The 21,856-nt window shown below is 36.9% G+C and overlaps 1 long non-coding RNA gene and 1 pseudogene across 2 annotated transcripts in view; both read left to right on the top strand.

Moving 5' to 3' along the window:
• LOC149040454 (UBX domain-containing protein 4-like) overlaps nucleotides 1-19,302 on the top strand; it is a 43,123-nt pseudogene extending 23,821 nt beyond the window's left edge. The window contains exons 2-14 of the transcript XR_016179508.1: nucleotides 7,415-7,464; nucleotides 7,783-7,838; nucleotides 8,525-8,553; nucleotides 9,021-9,139; nucleotides 9,381-9,557; nucleotides 10,268-10,320; nucleotides 11,442-11,496; nucleotides 12,377-12,666; nucleotides 12,866-12,968; nucleotides 13,382-13,513; nucleotides 13,922-14,014; nucleotides 17,832-17,938; nucleotides 18,514-19,302. The product of XR_016179508.1 is annotated as a UBX domain-containing protein 4-like (transcript). The remainder of the gene's footprint in view (nucleotides 1-7,414; nucleotides 7,465-7,782; nucleotides 7,839-8,524; nucleotides 8,554-9,020; nucleotides 9,140-9,380; nucleotides 9,558-10,267; nucleotides 10,321-11,441; nucleotides 11,497-12,376; nucleotides 12,667-12,865; nucleotides 12,969-13,381; nucleotides 13,514-13,921; nucleotides 14,015-17,831; nucleotides 17,939-18,513) is intronic.
• On the top strand, nucleotides 15,971-17,372 carry LOC149040455 (uncharacterized). Its single transcript, XR_016179509.1, has 2 exons — nucleotides 15,971-16,392; nucleotides 16,880-17,372. It is a non-coding gene; the product is annotated as an uncharacterized LOC149040455 (long non-coding RNA).
• Nucleotides 19,303-21,856: the final 2,554 nt, after the last annotated feature.

Here is a 21,856-nt window from a genome sequence, read left to right as displayed (position 1 = left end):
CACGAAACGCACGCACGCACGCAGATTTGTTGTTTTTATAGTTTAATTTAAAAGGATAATAAATTTACTTTTACAACAGTAATTTAAGCCATAATTAGGGCATAGAAAGATGAATAATTACAAAAACTAAACTTTTCACAAATTCACATACCCTGTATGTTGTTAGTATTGTTTAACTAATGTGGAAAATACAGAGATAGCAAAAGGTTTTGTTGGCGGTAATTTCCATTGGCGATCGTGAAAACCTTTACCGCCGTTCGGTTTACTCGCCTGTTGTTCGTTTAAGTGATCATTTTTTACAGGATTTCTACAGGTCTTCGTTGAGTGACTTTAAAAAAGTAAGCTTGTATAAAAGGCAAGTAGTCTTGTACATCAGTCGGTTTGTAGTTATAAATCAAAGAAGCCCTCTCTTCCTCTGCACTGGAGAATCGATGAGTGCTGAAGCGCGTTGCCGACAACAGAGAGGAATTACTATCATTACAACTATTGTTGTTATAATTAACTTTTTCCCTCCCTAGATTTCATTATTAGTAATTTGTCTTGCTGTTTGCCATACGATTCTTATAATGCCAGTTTAGGGAATTTGGTATTGGATCAACTAATCATCCTGTAATTGATATTTTCTTTATTCTCATCAATTGTCTGCTTGATATTGTATTGGTAGTGTAAGGAGAAATTCTGTCCTGGTCACCAAAGGGAGTTAAAAGGTTAATGAATAAAGTATCTTCTTCCATGATCCTACAAGCTCAGAATAGAACATGTCTAGATCGCAGCACTCTCATAAGTTCACTGCTGTGATCACTTCAACAAAATTAACCGATCACACTATAGGAAACAATGATTTCAACTCAATTCAATTATAGGCAAAACAAGCAAAATATAACAAAAAGTTCAAGTGTTGTCATCGTTGGTTGTGACATGTTGTGTGACGTGCTATTTCCACTCTGATCCCTCGTATGTAAGGAAGCGTTTTTTCGCCTTGAATCACGTACTTTGAATAGCAGAGATCGTAGCCTGAGTTTCTGTTATTCTTTTCTAGTTCTGTCTCTACATTTTGATCTACTGGTTTTGTGTAATCTAAATACTGAGATTTTTTTTCGGTCAGTGGATCTTTATAACAATGGTTGCACTGAAATATCAGTACAAAAATTATCCGCCATCAGTTACACCTATTTTTTGTTATGGGAGAGGAACTAAAGCCGTTTTCCAAGCTCACCTTTTTGAATAAGGAAATTTGCAAAACACTGGCCTGACAGAACATCGGCCAGCGAGTGATTAATGTCCAGATTTCTGCGCCGTTCAAACTGGGGATTTAGCCGGGTGACTGTAAATCATGCAATAGGACTCTTGCCATCACTCGTGAGCAAGCTCTTTAAGAGGGAAGTCGACCTCTCTTTCGTGAAGATTTACCAAAAGCATATGATAAAGGAATTCTTCCTATTTATTTGTTCTATTTGCACAAAAACATCACAAGTAAGAAATTTGCAACTGATATTTTTTTAGAATTGTAACCAGAAAAGAATTAACTAATGTAGCGAGAAAGTCAGACGAAGCTCATGATATTTGGGTTTGTTTTTTTAGGGTTCCTTATGCTTTTGGCTCTCACCTTCTATAGTTGAAATAAATTCAGCCCCACTGTGATCTTTACTGTTTGAAACGATTCTGAAAAAAGCATTTCAACGTCTGTACTTGCCATAATTCTGGCGCAAAAGAACAGAGTAGTATGGGTCAATGTATAATCTGAAACAAGTGAGGGCGTAAAGACTTAACAATTCTTTACACCTTCATTAGTATGCATATTCTCCTCACTGTTCGCTATACATTTCTTGAGGTGCTGACAAGGAGAATTTGTTTTACCATCAAGAGCTTTAGTTGTTGATCATTTCCTTTATTCTCGTGACCTCAATGTTTGATTCAGGGGTTGTACTGTAAGGAGAAATCAGATGCTAGTCACTCTTAGGGGTTAAAGTGTTAAATCACAAAAGTGGGCTGAGGTTAACTCTCTCCCTGTACTCTTTGAAATTTTCCCCGCGATAACTCGACGTCGATTTTCAGTTTTGCGGACCAATGAGCCAAAACATTTTGCGCCGGAAGATTAAATTTAATCTCAATTATGTGTTATGACAAATTGACCTTTACCGATATCACAACTTTTGTATGTCCGTAAACAAACATTTTTGACAGTTCTTCCCGGCGAAGAGAAATAATGGCGCGTAATCTAGAACCAATCTGTTGTTTGTTATTTTCAGTTTGCCCAGTTCACCCTTGAGATCAATGGCATGTTTCTTCTTCCCTTCAAAATTCAATGTTACAATAAAACATGTATAAGCACTGAACCTCTTACATCAAGTGTTTCTGGTCTTTTTGTTCAAAACCCCTATAACTCGAACGCCCGATAACTCGAAGTAATTTCAATTTCCCTTGGCAATTCGAGTTACCAGGGTTCAACTGTAGAACGAACACAAATTTTGCTTTATTTACAAACATGAATATTAACTCCGAACAACTCTCTCCTTTCTTAGTTGAAATTAGCTCAGCTAGTCAGCTATTGTATCTGTTTCACTCCTTTTCCATACCTGCCGGGGACCACACCGTCACTTGGCATCAAACCACGGGTGCTAAGTGACGGTGTGGTCCCCGGCGAGGCAAAGTTTGCAAAGGAGGCAGGGTTAACAAGCTGGTTTTCAACGGTCTTGTGTCGTGCTGCCATGTCGTGAAGCAAAGTGCGGCTAAGCGTCGGTTTCACGGGGAAGATTGAATTTCTAGTGCATTGAAATGAAACTAAAGCATATGTCTTGGATTCTGCGTTGGATTTTTTGCTTCTATATATAGGATCGGACGTTCGAGAATGGAGTGAGCAGCTTTGAGCTTCTTTTATGTTACAGTTGTAAACCTAGAAATGGATAGCTCGCTAAAATGGCTTCTTTTCAAAATAGTAAGCTGTCAGATAACAAGCGATACACTGTGGAAGTAAGGTGAGGTATTTTTATTGAGTATTTGACTGTATTTTTATATTCCTAAGAGAGGTCGTAAATATTCCCATACAAATTATAATTTTACCATAACTCTTATTTCGCAAGGTGATCATCTCACAGCTGAAGCTTGGGTCGCCTGTGATTGAAGTCGTCTGGTAGCTCATGTGTTTGGGGAACGATTTTCTCAATTGATGGCATAGTTACTTTCACTGACGATTGATCCTCACGATTTGCTTCATGACAGGGGTTCGTGATTCTAAGGCCACCAGAACATATCGCCCACTTGAACTGCAGCTACGTTTTGTTATAGCTGGAATAAGGACATTTGATATTGTATTCTCTAGTGGTTCCTCCGTAGAAGATCCTGAATATCAGGCAGTGTTCGAAGGAAATAGGTCCAGCGGAGTTTCAGGCCAAAGGTGAAAGCAACATAGCATTCTTGAGGCTGTGACAGTGTAAACTCGGCTAGCTTGGCCACTTCTTCTGTCCAGCTCGTGACTTTGTTAATGATGTTTTATAAGAATAATAATTGTATTAACCCTATAACTCCCATGAGTGACCAAGACAGAATTTCTCCTTACGATATCAATACAATAGATAGTTAGATAGATAGTTAGATAGTTAGTTTATTATCAAGAACCTTGCAGCCACAGGCTGAATTACGTTTGATTTACAATAAAATATATACTACAAAAAATACATGGCTAAGAAGAACTAATTAAAAAGACAAAAATATATAATTAAGAGGAAAACAATATTACATCATTGCTTTATGGACATAGTGATGGATAAAACTATTTCGAGTACGAATGGTGTGGAGGCGCCGTGTAGTAAAAGAGTGCTGACTCCTTAAATTGACTTCGCACTCATTCTTGGGAGGTAGTAAGCTATAGAGCTTGTGCGAGGGATTAGACAGGATGGAATTAAAAAGCTTATCACATAAGAACTCGCGGCGGTTGTGTAAGGGAACTAGACCAGTCAAAAGAAGCGCCTCATTGTACGAACAATCTGGATAGATAATACGTAAAGCTCGCCTTTGACATCTCTCAAGATCTACTGAAAGGTATTGCGGGAGGCTATGATGATAAACAGGGCATGCATATTCAGTGACAGGCCTAATACAAGTCAAATAGAAGAGCAAAAGTTCCTCCGACTTGACTTGTGCACGCTTAAGCTGACGCAAAAAATACAGGCGCTTGTTTACTTTCTTTACAACTTCGGATACGTGATTATTCCACGTAAGATCGCAAGATATCTGCAAACCTAAGATCTTTGCTTGCTCTACACACTCTAAGTCCTGATCATTAACCTTAATTGGATCAAAGTTCTTTCTAGAGTGACTGAATGTTATGCGCAGTTCCTTGCACTTGGTTTCATTTAATTGGAACTTGTCAGCAGAAGCTTGCGTCGCGAGTTCGTCAACCGCTTGTTGGACTTTGCTGACCTCAGACTTCATGACTGTTTCAGAAATAGTGGAGTCATCGACATATTTCCACATGTCTGTACCCGGGATGATGAGGTCGTTTATCATAATAGTAAATAACCAGGGGCCAAGTTTTGTGCCCTGTGGGACCCCTGATGGGATGGCCCCCCACTCCGAGTAACAGTCCTGACTAAGTTTAACACGCTGTCGGCGACAGGACAGAAAGTCCACTATCCAGTTAATTATTCCGCTTGGAAGATCGTATGAAATGAGCTTCTGAACTAGGATCTGATGGTCAATAAGGTCAAACGCCTTGCGGAAGTCAAAGAGGATGGTTCTGACAGTTGCACCGTTCCCATCCGTAGCACTAAGCCATGAGTGGACCATGCTTATTAGTGCTTGTGTCGTACTGGAACCTGGCACAGTCCCAAACTGCCGTACATCCACTTTCGCCAAAACAACAGGCTTGAGGAAACTCTCCACGACGAAATCTTCAGCAACCTTAGAAAGCACGGGAGTTAGGGATATTGGACGTAGATGTTTGTTTACATCGTGTATTGGATTTTGCTTTGGTACTGGAGTGATGTTAGCGTCCTTCCAAGACTGAGGCAACCGTGCTTCCTTAAACGAACAGTTAAGGATATCAGTCACAGGCAGTGCTAGTAAATCTGCATTCTCTTTAAGAAGCCAACCGGGGATTCCGTCCGGACCGGTTGCCTTAGTTGGATTTAAGGCGGATAGCTTCTTTAAAACAGAGAATTCTGATACCTGGAAAGCACTCTCCTGGTCAGAGTTGGTTGAGGTGTTAGGTGAAAGGGGGGTGAAGACGCGCATAGGAGCCAAGAACGCCTGGTTGATGGTGTTAGCAATGTCTATCGTGCTTGGAGGCGAACCTCTCTGACCACAATCAATATGTTGGTAGAGGGTAGCTGGATTAACGCCTCTACAAGCTGCGTATGACGTACCACTGAGCTTCTTTACCTCACGCCACCAAACTGCGGGTTTACAGTCCTTCAGATGTTCAACCTTGGAGTTATAGAACTTTGCACGGCATGCTTTCCTCTCACGATTAACGCGATTTCGTAGGGTGCGGTACTGCTCCTGGTCGCCTTGAGCGAGGGCCTTTTGGCGGCTGTGAATGAGACCCTTCAATTGTTGATTGACCCAGGGCGGCTCGTTGGTTTGTACCGACTTAGACTTCAGGGGGAGGAGAATGTCCATTCCGGTCTTAACTATGGTCTCCAGCATTTCCACTTTGCCCTTGCAAGAATCTTTACTATCGATAAGTGTCTTAACGTCCACATTTCCAAGATACGTGCGCATAGCCATACGCGTTGTAGGCCGTAAGTCCCTCGATTTCACGATAAGTTTAGTTCTTGGTTGTTGGGAACGCACGAGCGGCTGAACTTCCACAGAGAAATGATCGGACAAACCGAGAGCAGGGCGCTGGATCGGAGGGGCATAGAACTCCTTCACATTTGTTAACAACGGATCTAAGGTATTTCTGCCGCGAGTTGGAAAGGTAACGATTTGCTTCAAATTAAAGCCGTTACTAAGGCGCGAAGATTTTTTTAACAGAGTTTTATTGAAGTCACCAAGTAAAATTATCCCGCAACCAGGAAAGCGAGCCTCAACCAAAGATAAACAGTTATACAAATAATCCAGCATAGGCGAATCCGCGGCGCTCGGAGAATGATAAACAACTCCAACAATAATGCTGGTAATGCCCCTTGGGAGACGCGAAGGCCGTATTTGAGTCCAAACAACTTCAAACTTCCTATCCATAATGTCCTCAATGATCTTGAATTGGATAGACTCTTTAATGTACAGACACACTCCCCCATGCACTGCTTCAGTTCGATCTCGGCGGATCACGTTATAGCCAGAAATAGCGACAATATTATTGTCAATGTGGTCTTTGAGCCAAGTCTCTGTTATGCATACAAGGTCGAAATCTGCATAATGGACGACTTCACGGACTTCATCTATTTTCGGCGCCAGTGACATGACATTGGAGAGAAAGAACGACGGCATGAATAGCTTTGATGACTTTGCAGGTTCGGCTTTAGATGGTGTAGGTGGAATAGCGAGAAGGTTGGCGTTATTACAGTATTTGTGACTGGACTTCAAACGGTAGGCTGACCTTGGTGAAATAACTGCAATATGGCGGTGACGATAAACTTCTCGCTCCTTCACTTGTCGTCCAGCTCTGGTACCGCGATAAGATGGCCATTTCCCACCATGAAGTCGAAGAAAACCAAAAGAGGGGCGAACCTGGACCATTTTGCGGCAGCAGATATAACATTTAAGGCAATAAAATTCAAAAATTACGGAAGCAGATGAGACCTCGTGCTGCCTTGAAAGGCGCATACATACATACTCAAGCAGGATAGTGATGAGATTAGAGAAAAATATAAATAAGGAGATTTTTAGTTGATTGAATACCAAATTCTTTGAATGAAATCTAAAGAATTGTATGAAATACAGTAAGAAGAATTACTAATGAAATCTTGGCAGTGAAAGGGTTAATTTAGTACTGAGAGACTTCACTTTAAGATGATTGGGGGTACATTCCAATAAAAGTGCCTAAACAAAAATCATAGGTTGCTATTCTTGGTCATTCAAGGACACAATTTAGTTCTTTATTTGTGTTTTTGCAAAGTGGCATTTTTTTTCATTCCATCCAGCTAGGTGATGATAAATGGCTGCATTTTGCTGACATGTCTTTAAGGCTTTTTCCTTCCAAAAACTATTGCTTGATAAATATGATAAAATAACTAATCACTCTCACTGAGTGAGATTAGGGTAGCAAAACTGGTCTATAAGTGGTATGCTTCTGCATGAAATAAGTTATTGAAAGCAATTATGGAGGTCAGTTGAACAAAGGGGTAAGTTTCTGAAGAAACTGGTGTTGGGTTGGTGGGAGAGTATAACAGGGTAATTTAGTGTTATCATTTGAGTTGATAAAGTAAATTGGCCACTGTAAAGAGTTTAAAAGCTTTTGAATCTTCCACAGGAGACAATGAAGAAACAATCAGAATGAATGTAACATGGGAAGATCCTAAGGTACATGTAACTGTACATGTAATTTCAATCCTGTCAGATCCTCCTTAAGATTGTTAGAACTGAGATGCACTTGCTTGTTTGTTTTGTTGTTGGTTTCATTTGCTTCTTTCAAACTTCAGCTCCAAGAATTATGGTTGCAGAAAAGAACCACACTTTTGCATTTGTTACAAAAAGAGGGAGTTGAATTTTGGATAAGAATTCCTTCTGCTCCATAATTCCCAATAATAGTAAAAATAAAAATTTCATACCCTGCACTAAACTAAAACTTAAGAGCTTTACTTATAAGTGATAGGAAAAGCTAATGAATGTTAAATTCAGATTGCAGGGATATTTTCAAGAGAGAAATGCGTGGCAATAAAATTGGATCACAAGAGGTAATTACTCAATAGAAAATACAATTTTTCCTTTGGAATGCAAAATTTATTTATTTATAATGTAATATTTATCAGTAACCAATAGATAAACTTGTATACTACTAACAGACACCATATTAACCTTAAAAAGGTACAGGAACACTTCAGTGTATCTTTTGTGAAACATATTTTGATTAGCTGGTTATGGTTAAATGGTTAGCTGCAGTAGTCTTAAAATGCGATCTTTTTCCGCATCTAAAATTTGTATTTTTGTACAGTCTGTAGATTACAACTTCCTGTCAGGTTTAGGCTTTTTTTTTTTAGTTGAATAATAGAAGTTCTAGGAGCAGATTCCCCAAGGATGCTGAAAAGGTGTTATACTGAAACTATTTACGAGAATGGTGTCTGTAAGCAGCCGTCAGAGCAGTTTAAGAAATTGTAATGTTTGCTCATGGCTGCTAAAGAATAAAGAAAAAAATTTTAATCACTTAATCCTAACCCCTTAAAGTGAATGTCAGGTTTACTTGAATGTGTAAATACAATGGTGTCATGTGAGTTGAGATCTCTGTGTATGAGAAAGCATCCCCAATACTATGGTTGTGCATTTTTCAGTTTTTAAGGAAATGAGTACACTAAGACTATTTTGCTCAGCAACATAATTCAGTCAGAAAATTTCAGTCTTTTATTTTCTTCTTGATATACTCTAGTGAGGACTGCAAGCAGTTTTCTAAACTTTGTATCCTTTGAGAGCATAGAAGTCACATGTGATTGAAACTGTTGCTTTTTTTTAAAGATACACATGTATGGGAAACGCCATTGGATTATCATATTCTTTTAAGTGCCCCAAAATTGCTGAATTGCTTAGAATGGTTAATGGTAAAAACTACATGAAAATATGCTTTAATTTGCTACATTTATAACTCACTCCTAGTTATATAGTCAATAAATGTGTAACTCTCAGGTGATTGTTAGGCAACCAAATGAGAGCTCAATCAACTCTTCCAAAAGGTAATTTAAAGTGATATTATTATTATTATTATTATTATTATTATTATTATTATTACTATTATTGTTATTATTATGATGTCAATTGTTGATATTCACATGCAGATCCTAAGAAAATTTTAATCATATTGCTGCTTGCAAAAATACTTTTTTGATGCAATATAAAAGAGGCCTTAACTTGCCATCTTAAATATGTAGACCCTCTAGTTTGCATTCCTGCCACATATTTTATTGGTGAAAGTGGTTTGCCTTTAGAGGTTGTTGGTGGAAGTCTTCCTGTGGACCAATTTGTTACAAAAGCAGAGAAAGTTTTTGAGGTACTGTAAATATTTTTATTCAGGATGTGGAATACCCTCTTACTCACATTTGCACTATTTGATGGGTATAACCATTATAAACTCTGTATCAATGGAAAGGTTACAAAATGTGCCATCTGCCAAAAGCAGGTTTCCTTCTAGCCTTATATAATTGTAAATTGTCTTGAGGTATTCAATTTTTTGTACCCATCTAGTTGTGCAATTTTTATCTTTTTGAATTTTGGGCTTTATTACATTTTAGACTCACTTGAGGTCAACTTCAATCAAACCTGTATCAAGCACTGTGTCTCAGAACAGTGAAGCTTCTATTTCAAGTGAGCAATCTTCAGTGAGTAGCTCTCCTGCAGCAGAGCCTGCATCACAACAGAACCAAGAGGTTTCTAACAGAGAGACTGAACCTAGACCAGGACCATCAGAGGTGGGAAAAAATACATGAGATAGTGCATGTAATAGTGTAGTTTGATTGTTCAGGTGAGTGTAGTCCTGAGAAAGGCTGTTGTGTAACTTACTCAGTTCCATGTTAAAACTGACAACCTTTATTTATTAGGAAATCATTATAATTTATACAAAGTGCAGTGCTTGTGCTTTTGCTAATTGCATAGTTGTGAGTGCTGTGCGAGTGCAAAAGGTGACAGTTATATAATGCAACAGTTGTTGGTAGTGGTAACAGAAGTTTCGACATCATCATCATCAGAGTTAATTCCTTGTCTCTAACAACAGTATTACATGTTACCTCTAGGTTCAAACCATTTACTGTAGAGATAGTTAACATATGAAGTTGTCAATCAGTAGCATGTTGCTTAAATGGATAATTCAGTTAAGAAGGCCATGAGCTACAGCTGTGCTTCTTTTTAATTCCAAGGTTTGCAGATCTATGGCATTGTCAAGGAATGTGACAATGCCCTTGAACAGGAAAAGTTTGGATATGATTTCTACCACAGTGTCCACCGTTTAAATAATATTGTCTATTTTGGAAATTTTTCAAGTGAAGATGGTTGGTTTTGGCCCAGGCTATGATTGTACATGTAGTTTTTAGACAAAAAAATCATAAGTGAATGGATTTGAGGATTGTAAACTTAGGAAAAGTATGAACCACAGCTGATAATTCATTTATTGTTTGATTCTTAGGAGCCTTGTGGCAGAGACCAACAGGGGGAATTATTAGAAGACAAAGTAGAAAGGTTAGTCACATTCTGTTGAAAAGTTTTGTACAGGTCACCAATCTACACAATGTGCATAAGCTTGAGAGAGTATCCTGTGGTGCTAGGCTTGATACAAGGAATGGTTGTGCCAGACCCCTAATAAACATCAGGTTCAAACTGCCAATTTCTTAAATAAATGTCAGATGCATTTAATGGGGGCCCTGGCATTTGATCAATGTCGTGGTGTTTATTTGCAGTTGAGGTCACATAGACCAGTCATAAATAAGTAGTAATCTCTTGCCTATAAACAGATCAGAGGGCGAGAAAATCCACTGTTTTAAGGCAGTAGGTCCACTAAGTAATGGAAAGTATGAGGTCACAGAAAAGGTGGCTGCATTTTTCAATGTGCTGGAACAAGCCACTTCTGTAGATAAAAATGAGGCCTTTGTTAATTAAGAGCCAGACATTTATGAACAAGAACTTAATGAATGAAGATTAGTATATTATTAAAAACTTAAATTATTTGTGTACCGTACATTGGTGGACACAAACAAGGAGAACATTGGCAACATTGCCGTTTATAAAGTTAATTAAAACGAGGAGGACATTGGCAACATTGCCGTTTATAAAGTTAATTAAAACTTTGTACTCATATCATTTACTTGCTCTTACATTATTCACATTTTGTTTATGCTCTGTTTGTTAAGGACACATCTTGATTGCAACTTGGTACACATGCCATATGTTCAGTACCATAATACTGTAACTTTGGGTAATCTAGGCACATGACAAAGGGAGAAATATTGTCCTGCACTAAGAAACTGTTCCTAGGTCTCTGCGAATCAGTAATAATAAATCACCTTGCAAAAATGGCTTAAAATTTCATTTCAGTAAATTAACTGTAGACCCCTATTATGGCCTCACAAAGAAGCAGGTCAAACCTGCCCATTTTTAAATATAAGCCTGCTACATTTTATCAAGAAAATATGGTATTTATGTTTTAGTCTCAAAAGTAAGAGCAGTAGGCAGTTTGGAACTCTTCTCCATCTTATGGTTGATTGTGTCAGATTCTTGAGTAAATTTTAGCACGAAAGTGTCAACAATTATTCATAAGTTACTGCTACTATGAATTTTAACTCTCTCTTCCTGTTGTTGAGCAGAGCAAAGCAACTTATTGAACAGAGGAGACTTGAGAAAGAGGAATCAGAAAATCAGGTGAGTCCAATTTTCTAATCTAAATATAGTTGTAGTATTCTTTTTGTGGTTGTTAAAACTCATGGTGTAGCTCTGCACTTTGTAAATTATGGATGAATTATCTACTTGTAAATTAATCTTTTTAGTAGATATTTCTGTGAAATACACAATATAGTCACTAACATGTACTTGTTTGAGCACTTTCTAAAAATGAACGATGTCATCAATCAATCTCCAAATATTTTTCTCTCTAAGGCACAAACTTATCATTATTATTATTATTATATGAAGTATAATTGTTCATATTAAAATAATTATTAGTATTATTGTTTTTATAAGTTTGTTCTTATCATTATCAATCCTATTCAAGTTCTCTTAAGGTTATGTTTTTATTTTGTCCAGAACTTCATGACTTTTTTAAGCAGTTTTTTCCCTTGAAGCAAAGCTTCTTTGTTAATAAGCCAACATCAAGCTTATCTCATTTTCTGGGGCATGACATCACTAAGAGTTACGAAATTCCCTTAAAAGCAAGGTAGTCCATTCCAAGATATCCTTTTGCACTCTTTCATGTTTCCCAGACAGTACCCCATTTAAATGTTTATAAACCTTGGTGGAGAGAGATACTGTGAGAATGTATTGTCTTATTCTTAAGAACACCACAAAATGACCTTCTGATCCTTTCAATCTGAAGTCCAGTATCTTACTTCTAGCCAATAGGCAATTATGTTTCAGTTTTTAATGAGTTAATAATAGTGAAAATTATGTTTCAGTTTTTAATGAGTTCATAATAGTGAAATAAATGTTATAAACCACTCACTGCTTTAGCACTATGATTTGGCAAAATACAAATTTGTTATCTTCACTAGTGAAGAGATGATAAAGAGAATTCTTTGCATTCTAGGAAACCAAGAATAAAGAATTTGATAGACGTCATCAGGGACAAGAACTTGGTAAAGCAAAAAGGGACCGAGAAGAGAGACAGGCACAAAATATTGTGAATCAAATCAAAGAAGACAGAGCCAAAGAGCGGGCCCACAGGGAAGCTGTGCGGCAGCAGATTGCTAGAGATAAAGCAGAAAGGGAAGCTAGATGACAGAATGAGGTGCAGGAGAGACAGCGTGCTCAAGCTGCCTCACCCTCACCTTCAACTACCATGACTGGAGGCAGTGAGGGGTTGGGAAAGACTGAGTGGTAAGTAAAGTAGAAATACACTAAAACATATCATTTGTACAGGCTTAGAGTTCTTGAATATCCTTCACTTACATTGTAAAAGTAATTAAAGTACATGTGATTTATAACATCAGCCATGATTACTTTAGTTATACATTGTTGAATTGTATTGTTATTAACTGCTCTGTACATGCAACAGAGACTTTTTGTTTTTACTTAGCATTTCTGCCCGGCTCCAGTTTCGTCTTCCAGATGGCAGTTTGTTAACAAACTCTTTCCCACCTGATACTCCTTTGGAGACCATCCAACAGTATATCATCTCTGTGAGTAGTTAATTTTTACAAGAACACATAGGTGTATATAATTATAAAAATGAGCAAAATTTAAGGAGCTTTCAGAGAATTGTATCTAGATAAGTAGAGGAGAATTCAGTGTTAAATGTATTGGAACTATAATTGTTAGGTTCTTATTTTAGGGGCCAGATATAGTTTTCTTAATCTTCCTCCTAAACAGACTAGATATCCCAATTCTTAGGTTTGCATTAGATTCTTAATATCTGCAACCTTGCCTGTGTGTGTCCAATCAAAGATTCTCTTCAAGACCATTTGATTTTTGTCAATTGTCCTCACAGCCATCAACCCCTCCAAAACATAAGTGAGATCTTTTGACCAAATTGGTAATAAATTTACTGAAAATAAGTTTTATTAATTATGTGAATCTTTTCAATTGTTCTCAGCAACTAGGACCCAGTTCCAGCTCAATAACAATGTTCACCACCTACCCTAGGCGGGAGCTGACTGAAGAAGACCTGTTAAAGAGTTTGGCTGAGTTAGGTCTGGCACCAAGTTCCACTTTAATTGTAGCTGTGGTAAGTTTAAGATCAATATTAGGTTGTTTTTAAAACATTCATCCATTGGAAAGAGTGAATATTTGTCTCATGTGAACCTGGCATATGGCCTGGCTTATCAATGAGTTTTGTTTAATTTGTGTAACTCAGAGTTAGGTAATGGAAGTTAAAACTTTAGGAAATCAAAGGAAGGTAGTGTTTTAGGAAAGCTTGGGTACCACATGCAACCAACTTTAGCTTTTTCTTCAATCCCAATAAATGTTTAATCTTTTGTTGTGTTTGTTTTTATTTTTCATTGGTTAATTATAATTGTATTTGTGAAAAATGTTTCCTTAAATTCTTTGAGTGAATTTCCACATTCTCCCATCATTCAGAAATGTCCCAAAACTTGAAAAGATGAATAATCAATACTAAACTTTCATTTTACAGAGAGGAAGTAATTCCGTCACTCCATCTGGGACTTCATCATTCCCCGAACTGTTGTTATGGATTCTTTCACCTCTGTTCACACTGATTACCCTTGCGAACTGAATTCCCAGTTTTCTGGGAATTCCTAGGAATTCCTAGGAATTCCTAAGAATTCTCAAAAATTCCCAATTATGCAAATGACCCTTGCAAACCGAATTCCCAGTTTTCTGGGAATTTCTGGGAATTCCTAGGAATTCCTAAAAATTCCTAGGAATTCTTAGGAATTCCTAGGAATTCTCAAAAATTCCCAACTATGCAAATTAACTCTGATTTAAAAAGCTTGGAATTACTGGGAATTTCTGGGAAAGGAAGACTCCAGTTTTGTGAGGACTTGGAATCCCTAGGAATTCCTAGGAATTCTCAGCTTTACAAACTACCTATAATTTAAGAAGTGTGGAACTCTTGGGAATTTCTGGGAATTGAATTTGAGGCAATTTTAATACCCTGAGGTCCACATAAATTCTAAGAAATTCTCAATACCTTGAATGTGAAGGTTTTAAGAAAAAGAGTAATTTCAGAGGCTTAAAACTTTGGCTCAATAAAAGGTATGCTATACAAAACTTACCAAGAGATATACATACATGTACATGTTTATAACTTAAAGATCATGAAATTTATTACTCAAACTAAGTTTTAGTAAATCTTGACATTAATATGGATTTTCTCATGAACCAGCTGTCAGTTATGTTAAATGGAAATTGCCAACTTCCACAATAATTAACAATAATTACATTGTTATCTTACTTCCCTAACCTACATTACTGGTTGCCTTTGTTAGAAAACCTTGGAAAAGTCAAGCTCAGTTGCCTCAAACGCTGTCAGAGACTTTTTGTTGACAATACTTTTAGTAGAAATTTCATGCCTTAGACAAACAAATTCAACACCTAATTAATCTCTCTTTTTTCATGATTGTTGTTGCTGCTTTTTTTTTCAGTTTTTTGCTCTATTTTCATGACTAATTGCTGTAATTTGTTTTGCTATTTTTATTCTTACAAAACATTTTTGTAAGAAAAGGGGAACATTGACTACCTCTATCTTGTCTGCATGCCAAATGTTTGCAAAGTGTGTGGATGATCCACAAGTATTGGAACTCTTACAAAAATGTTTTGTATATGTTCCAATACTTGTGGATCATCCACACACTTTGCAAACATTTGGCATGCAGACAAGACAGAGGTAGTCAATGTTCCCTTAGAGGAAAAACACCTTTTATATGACGTCTTCAATTTACTTTATTTGAAACTCTGATCTGAAAATATTTGTCAACAAGACTTGTTAGTAGTGAGAAGTACCAACCAAGTTTCCTTTCATAACTTAATTTCTTAAATGTCCCAATCACTGGATCTCCCAAAAAAAAATTACATCTTTTTATTTTTGGTGCAAATTACAAGTCCTTCTTTATATAAAAATGAAAAGTGATAGTCACACTTCAATAATAACAGCTCTTAAGTTTACTTGTTGTTCTTCTCTGTCTGTCAGCTATCAACAAGATTGTTTTACACTTTCACACTTTTCACTTCGGGCAGTGCATAACTATTTGTGGACCAGAGTTCCAACGCACCTCTGTAATCGCATATAGCTACTCCTGTCTCTTGTACAAATGTTTCTCCTTTGTAAGACGCACTCTACTCTGTTGTCAATACTGCTTTAAGTTCATTGGAAACGACTGACTGAGGAATCGAGATGGCGGTGTTGGAACGTGTTGCTGAACGCTTGCTACGGTCAAGCTTTGTAGATTTAGGTACTGGTACACTGGGATCATCTATGTATCTCTTATACTTCCGAATGTGGTATCCTTCTTTTATAAGTATGAGGGTAAAAGACGATTTGTAGTCGCATTCAAAACTGTGATTGGCTTGTGTTATTTCTCACCTTGGCCATTAACACAACTCAAGTGAGTTTCGAGTCCTTGTTTCCTCGACAACTTTCGGCCACAAATCGTGCATTTGTAATACGATCGATTCTTTTCGATTATTTCTACATAGAGTGAGCTCACATCTTTATTTGTATCACCAAGCTATCCATCTTCTAGAAGCAGAAAACCGGTCGGAGAAGTCAGAATTAAGTTGGGCGCTTCTCTTAACACTGCAATCGGCAAGCCAGCGGATTCACTTTGCTAGCCAATGACAAGTCCTAAAAGATCCACGTGATCATGCCCGTGATCGGAAACAAAGAAGACTCCATTTGGCGCTCATCTTTGAATGTACTTTGGATCGGTTGATCGCTTTTCTCAACTGTTTTGCTTAATATAACATTTCTAAAGATAGCTTTTATTGTGGTTCAATGGGAAAACGAGAATAGCGTGAGTGTTGTAAAAGAAAAGAAAGTCGTTGGCGCCGTGGAGTTAAAAGAAGGGACAACAGTTGACATATTGACTGGTACAAACAAGGGTCGAGTGGCCATCTGTAAAGCTACGATTTTGAAAGTTTGTGGTGAGTAAAAATTGCGATATTCGTTACGTGATCAAAATCTTATAAAAGAATAGATGTAGCGGGTTGAATTAAGCTTACGTAACGCTCGGCGCAACTGAAACTAGAATAATTCTGAGAATCGAATCGGTCACTTGCATGCCGCAGTTTCTTAAGCTTATGCTTTACAATGAAATAAACCTATCAGTAAGGTTTCAAGATTCCTCTAGTCCCGTTTGGGAACATTCAAGATTCATAATAGGAACTGTTATTAAACAAACCTTAGTACATAAAGAAGCCCTCCTTGGTAAAAACAAAATAATGTATTCAGCCCTTTTTTAGTAAAATCCATGAGAGAGATGTACTAACTCCAATATAAAAGTCACTCAATATAACAGAGATTTCTCAATTTGAGAATCCAATGAATGCCCTTTTCCTCATAGCCATCTTAAAAGCCTGGTCTGAGCTTTAAATATACATATTTTAATATATTATTTTTTTTCAAATTCAGATATCAAGGAATCCAGATACAAAATATCCAAGGTTCTTGTTGACAACCTCATTCAAGGCCAACTCATTGTGAGCCCAGGAAAAAAAATACAAACAGTACAAACAGCAGCTAAGTTTGCAGTTTAGGATAACTTCATTCTAATTTATTGTTACAGTTACAACAAGATTTTAATCAAAAAATCAATTTTATTTGTCTGTAATTAGCCCCTTCACTCCCAAGAGTGCTTGGTTTTCAAATATAACTTAAGATATTGTATTTTATGGAAAAGAATCAACAGATTTTATTCACAATTTGTGTCAAACCAAATTTAATGATTGATTAGAACTATTTTATATGAATAGCTGTAATTGAGGATTAATCCATATGAAGTTTTCAAGAAAAAAAAAAATCAAATTCCATCCTAATATTACCACACATTGATGTTATTTAATCAAAAATATTTTACATGTAAGCCTTAATTAAGCTTCTAAATAAATTTCATTGAATACTTGAATTTTAGCTGGGTTTTTTTTAATTTAAAGTATTTATTTTATATCATAAGCCTCAAATTTTTGCTTAAAATTCCCAGTAATTCTTAAACATTCCCAAAAATTCCCAGAAATTCCTAGAAATTTTTTAGATTTACAGCTTTTCAGGGAAAGTAATTGGTTCTCTGAGTTGGAATTCCTAGGAATTCCTAGGAATTCCAAGTCCTGTTGGCTATAAACTTGGAATTTCTGGGAATTTCTGGGAATTTCTGGGAATTTCTGGGAATTTCTGGGAATTTCTGGGAATTTCTAGGAATTTCTAGGTTTTTAGAACCAGAGTTGTTATGGTTGGGAATTCCTAGGAATTCCTAGGAATTCCCAGTCCGAATTTACCGTGAAAATTCACACCTTTATTCCTAGGAATTCCTAGGAATTCCTAGGAAAATCCTAGGAATTCCTAGGAATTCCAAAAGCCATTTCGCAAGGGTAACTTCCTGAAAGCTTTCCTATTTGGTAGTCCTGATCAGTCTAGAGGGACACAGAATCCTCCTTCACAGAGAACAAACAGCAGCACACAGTCACAACCATCAAAGTGAGTCTTTTTTTGGTGGTTTGCCTTTTGTAAACAGCTGCATAGTTTATTGTTCAACTTTATCACACTAGTTTGGTTGTTTGCTTGTTGGTGTTAAGAATGAAATTCTTTTCTCAAGAGCCAAAAAAGAAAAAGCAAAAAGAATTCCCAGATATTGAGTTTGAAGAATCTTATTTACAGTCAATTTTATTGTCTATTGTGTTTTTTGGCTTGTTGTTAGACAGATAAAAGTTTTGGAGAATTAATCAACTTGTGAATGCTTGAAAGTACACATATTTTTCCACTGGTGACTATACTAAATATTCAATTATCACAATTTGCAAATTTCACAAAAACAAAGATGGTCTCTTGTTTTAGATTGTCATTTCAGCAAGTAGAATATTGCTTTCTTGTGAATTTGGGCTCATAAGCTTTTCTATCTTATGAGAAAACACAGCAAAAACAAAATGTAATGAAAGAAATGCTCTTTTAGTCAAATTCAGAGTCATGAACAATATCTAAGCCCCTTCCTTCCTAAGGTTACATGCCAACCTTCTTGCTGTTTTTTTTTTTGTTTTTGTTTTTTTTTCCCATAGCAGTTCTGGTGTACGTCATAGAGTCCCAGGTGGTGTTTCATCTGTAAAGAAAGAAGGCGGAATTCATCGGCTTCACAACAGAGATGATGAAGATGACGACAATAACACATGGAGTGGAAACTCTACTCAACAGATGTAACTGAATGATCCAAGATTGTTTAAAATATATGGAGAGTTTAAAATTTTGTCTCTAATTTGGAATAATTCTTTTAAAATAGATTAGAGTGGAGATGAGCTTGGTTATTAGAGGGATGAGAGTCTGTGACAAATAATTCATTGATACAGAAACAATGTTCCTTTAGAAAGGAATCAAACATTTGTGTGAGCTTATTTTTGTATACTGTTCTATGTTGTGACTAGCCTGTATTGTCCATTATTCACAGATTGTCAAAACAATTGAAAAAGAAAACAGTTTAAAAGTTTTCTTCAGTGTGTTCGATGGTTAATGGCACAACAATTTTCAATGTCTTGCCCAAAGTTGTAACTAACTTCCAGTTGTCACGACAGTTACAGTTAAAAAGTCAAAGGATATCACTCCCCAGTCCCTCAAGAATGCATAGAAAAACATGGGACCAAGACTAAAATAAAACATACTATTTAAATGATATAGGAGTGAGTGGTATTGTATAAAAGAAAAGGATGTTTTAAATAATCTACGTAAATGATGTTCCTTTTTTTGAAAGCTTACATGTATCTGTCAGGGACCTCTGTTAGACCTGATGATGTAGTGGTTTTTCTGTTTTTTTGGTTTTTTTTTTTTAATAGCAATAAATGATAGTAGAGACACACTATACTAAAAAATACCCAGAAAAAATTATAAAGTAAGCTACTGGGATAAAATATTACGTCCCAAGGAAAAGCGAGGGAAAATGAGAAAATTACATTTAAAAAAGACAACAACAACAGCAAACTTGAGCTGCAGTATATTTTCATTTCCCATCTTGTAATTTCCTCTTATCCTCCTTTCACTATTCCCAGGCTCCAAACCATAACTATTGAGCTGACCAAGTACTTTCAGTTTTGACTTTCGCTTACGTTCTAAGCTGTTGTAATTCGCCGAATTCGTAGTTGGTCAGACGGTTGTTGAATTGCTGTGTAAAATCTTGGAAACTTTGATCAATCGCTTCAGGATCGTAATCTTTTTGCCTTTTTGCCTTCACAAATCACTAGGAATGATGATCAATATTCATTTCACAGTTTATCGATTGTTTGTGCTTGAAGCATGCCTCTGACGGAACAAATGAAAAATCACAATAGTTTATAGGGTGCATGCGAAGTGAATCCTTTAGTAAAGAGTGTAAATCGAGCTGCTACACAATCGTAAATTAGCATGTTCATATTTGAAATTCCCGACTCTTGTGCCAAAAATACACATCAATGAAAGGGTTAAGTTTCCTGTATTTTCACGCAATGGCCTACAGCTTGTTGTGGTTATTTGCAGCGGTGACTAATTCAGCAATGAAGTGTTTTATTGTTTGTCTGATAAAGTAGTCACTTTCTACTTAAGATCGCACTGTTGATGCGCCTCACATTAATTCACTCAGTTCGCTCTGCTCAAGAGGCACTCTCCTTACAATAGTCTCTAAAATCAGTTATCTTCTGAACGAATTCTTCGTCACTTGTTTTCAAGGAAGGCGACTGAACATTGTGCATCATTCGATCTCGCAGTGGCGACCACATCAACTAAGAAATGTACGTAAAAGAAGACCTTCGTGTTGTTGATGATGGGATCATGCTTATTTTAGAACTGAAACCAGAAAATCAGTATCGTAGAATTTATTTTTTCCTCGTTTCTGTGCGGTATGGAATAGTTTCTTGAATATATAAAGTATTTTTAACAATTTCTCGTCATGAAATGGCACAGTTTTCCATGCAACTACGCATTTGAAAATGACACGCGTTGGGCGATGCATGTAATTTCCGTGACAGGCTATAAAGGAATACCTTAGGTCACGCGATGTTTCGCCAACAACTTTAGTCACATGATGTAGATACAAACCAGTAAAGGTTTATCATCCAAACATCTAAATTAATTATTTATCCTTTTTAAAGTGTTTTCATTTCCCATCCCGTATTCCACACTTTCCATTTCCTCTTATCCTCCTTTTACTATTCCCAGGCTCCAAACGAATTGTAACTATTGTGCCGACCAAGTTCTTTCAGTTTCGACCTCCGCTTACGCCCTGATTCACCGATTTCGTAGCTGGTCAGCTGGTCGTTCAATTGCTGTCTGAAAACTTGAAAACTTTGATCAGTCGCTTCAAGACGTAATCTTTACTTACGGTGGCACTAAGGTGACTGCTATTTCACATCAAACCCAACAGAAGGGCTAACATCGTGCACTGCAGTGATAAACAGAGAGTCCTGCTTGAGAAATTTCCGCCTTCGCTACTAGTGATTACACGAAGTGAGATCAAGTATTGTGGTAAGATTACTGATTCTTTTTTCTGTTTATGTCTGCTGATGTTATATTCGTGCACTTGGTGGTTCACTATCAAAGATTCACCGGACAAGTGCAATACATCATTGGGAATTATTTTTCTAATGGGCAATAACAGTGTCAATTTGATTTTGCCTTTACAAATCACTAGAAATTATGATGATCAAAATTCATTTCGCAGTTTACCGATTGTTTGTGTGTGATACATGCCTTTATTGGAACAAGTAACAAATCACTGTAGTTAAGTTAGGGTGCATGTGAACTGAATCATGTAGAGGAGAATGTAAACGAACTGCTACGTAATCGTAAATTGGTGCGTTCGTATTTGTATCTCGACTCTTGTACCAAAAATGCCCTCCAAGGAAAGGGTTAAGTTTCATGTATTTTCACGCAATGGCCTACAGCTTGTTGTGGTTATTCTCCGCGGTGGCTGCTTCAGTAATGAAAAACTTTATTGTTTGTCTGATCAAGTCGTCAATTTCGATGTAGGATCGCAGTGTTGATGCGCCTCGCTTTTATTTAATCAGTTTGCTCCGCTCAAGAGGCACTCTCTATACAATAGTCTCCTAAATAAGTTATCTTCGTAAGAAATTCTTCATTGCTTGTTTTCAGGGAAGGCGACTGAACATTGTGCATCGTTCGATCTTGCAGCGGCGACCACATCAATAAAGCAGTGTAAGTAGAACAGTAAATGAAGACCATCGTGTTGTTGATGATGTGATCACGTCTATTTTTAGAATTGAAACCAAAAAAATCAGTCTCCTGGAATTAATTTTTTTCCTCGTTTCTGTGCGGGATGGAATAGTTTCTGGAATATGTAAGGTATTTTTTAACGATTTCCTGTCGCGAAATAGCGCAGTTTTCCATGCAACTGCGCATTTGAAAACGACACATGTTGGGTGA

The sequence above is a fragment of the Pocillopora damicornis genome, chromosome 9 (genome assembly GCF_964200805.1).
Source record: "Pocillopora damicornis chromosome 9, jaPocDami1.2, whole genome shotgun sequence".
Lineage (NCBI taxonomy): Eukaryota > Metazoa > Cnidaria > Anthozoa > Scleractinia > Pocilloporidae > Pocillopora > Pocillopora damicornis.
Note: the sequence above shows the minus strand (reverse complement) of the source record. Positions and strands in the feature narration are given on the sequence as shown.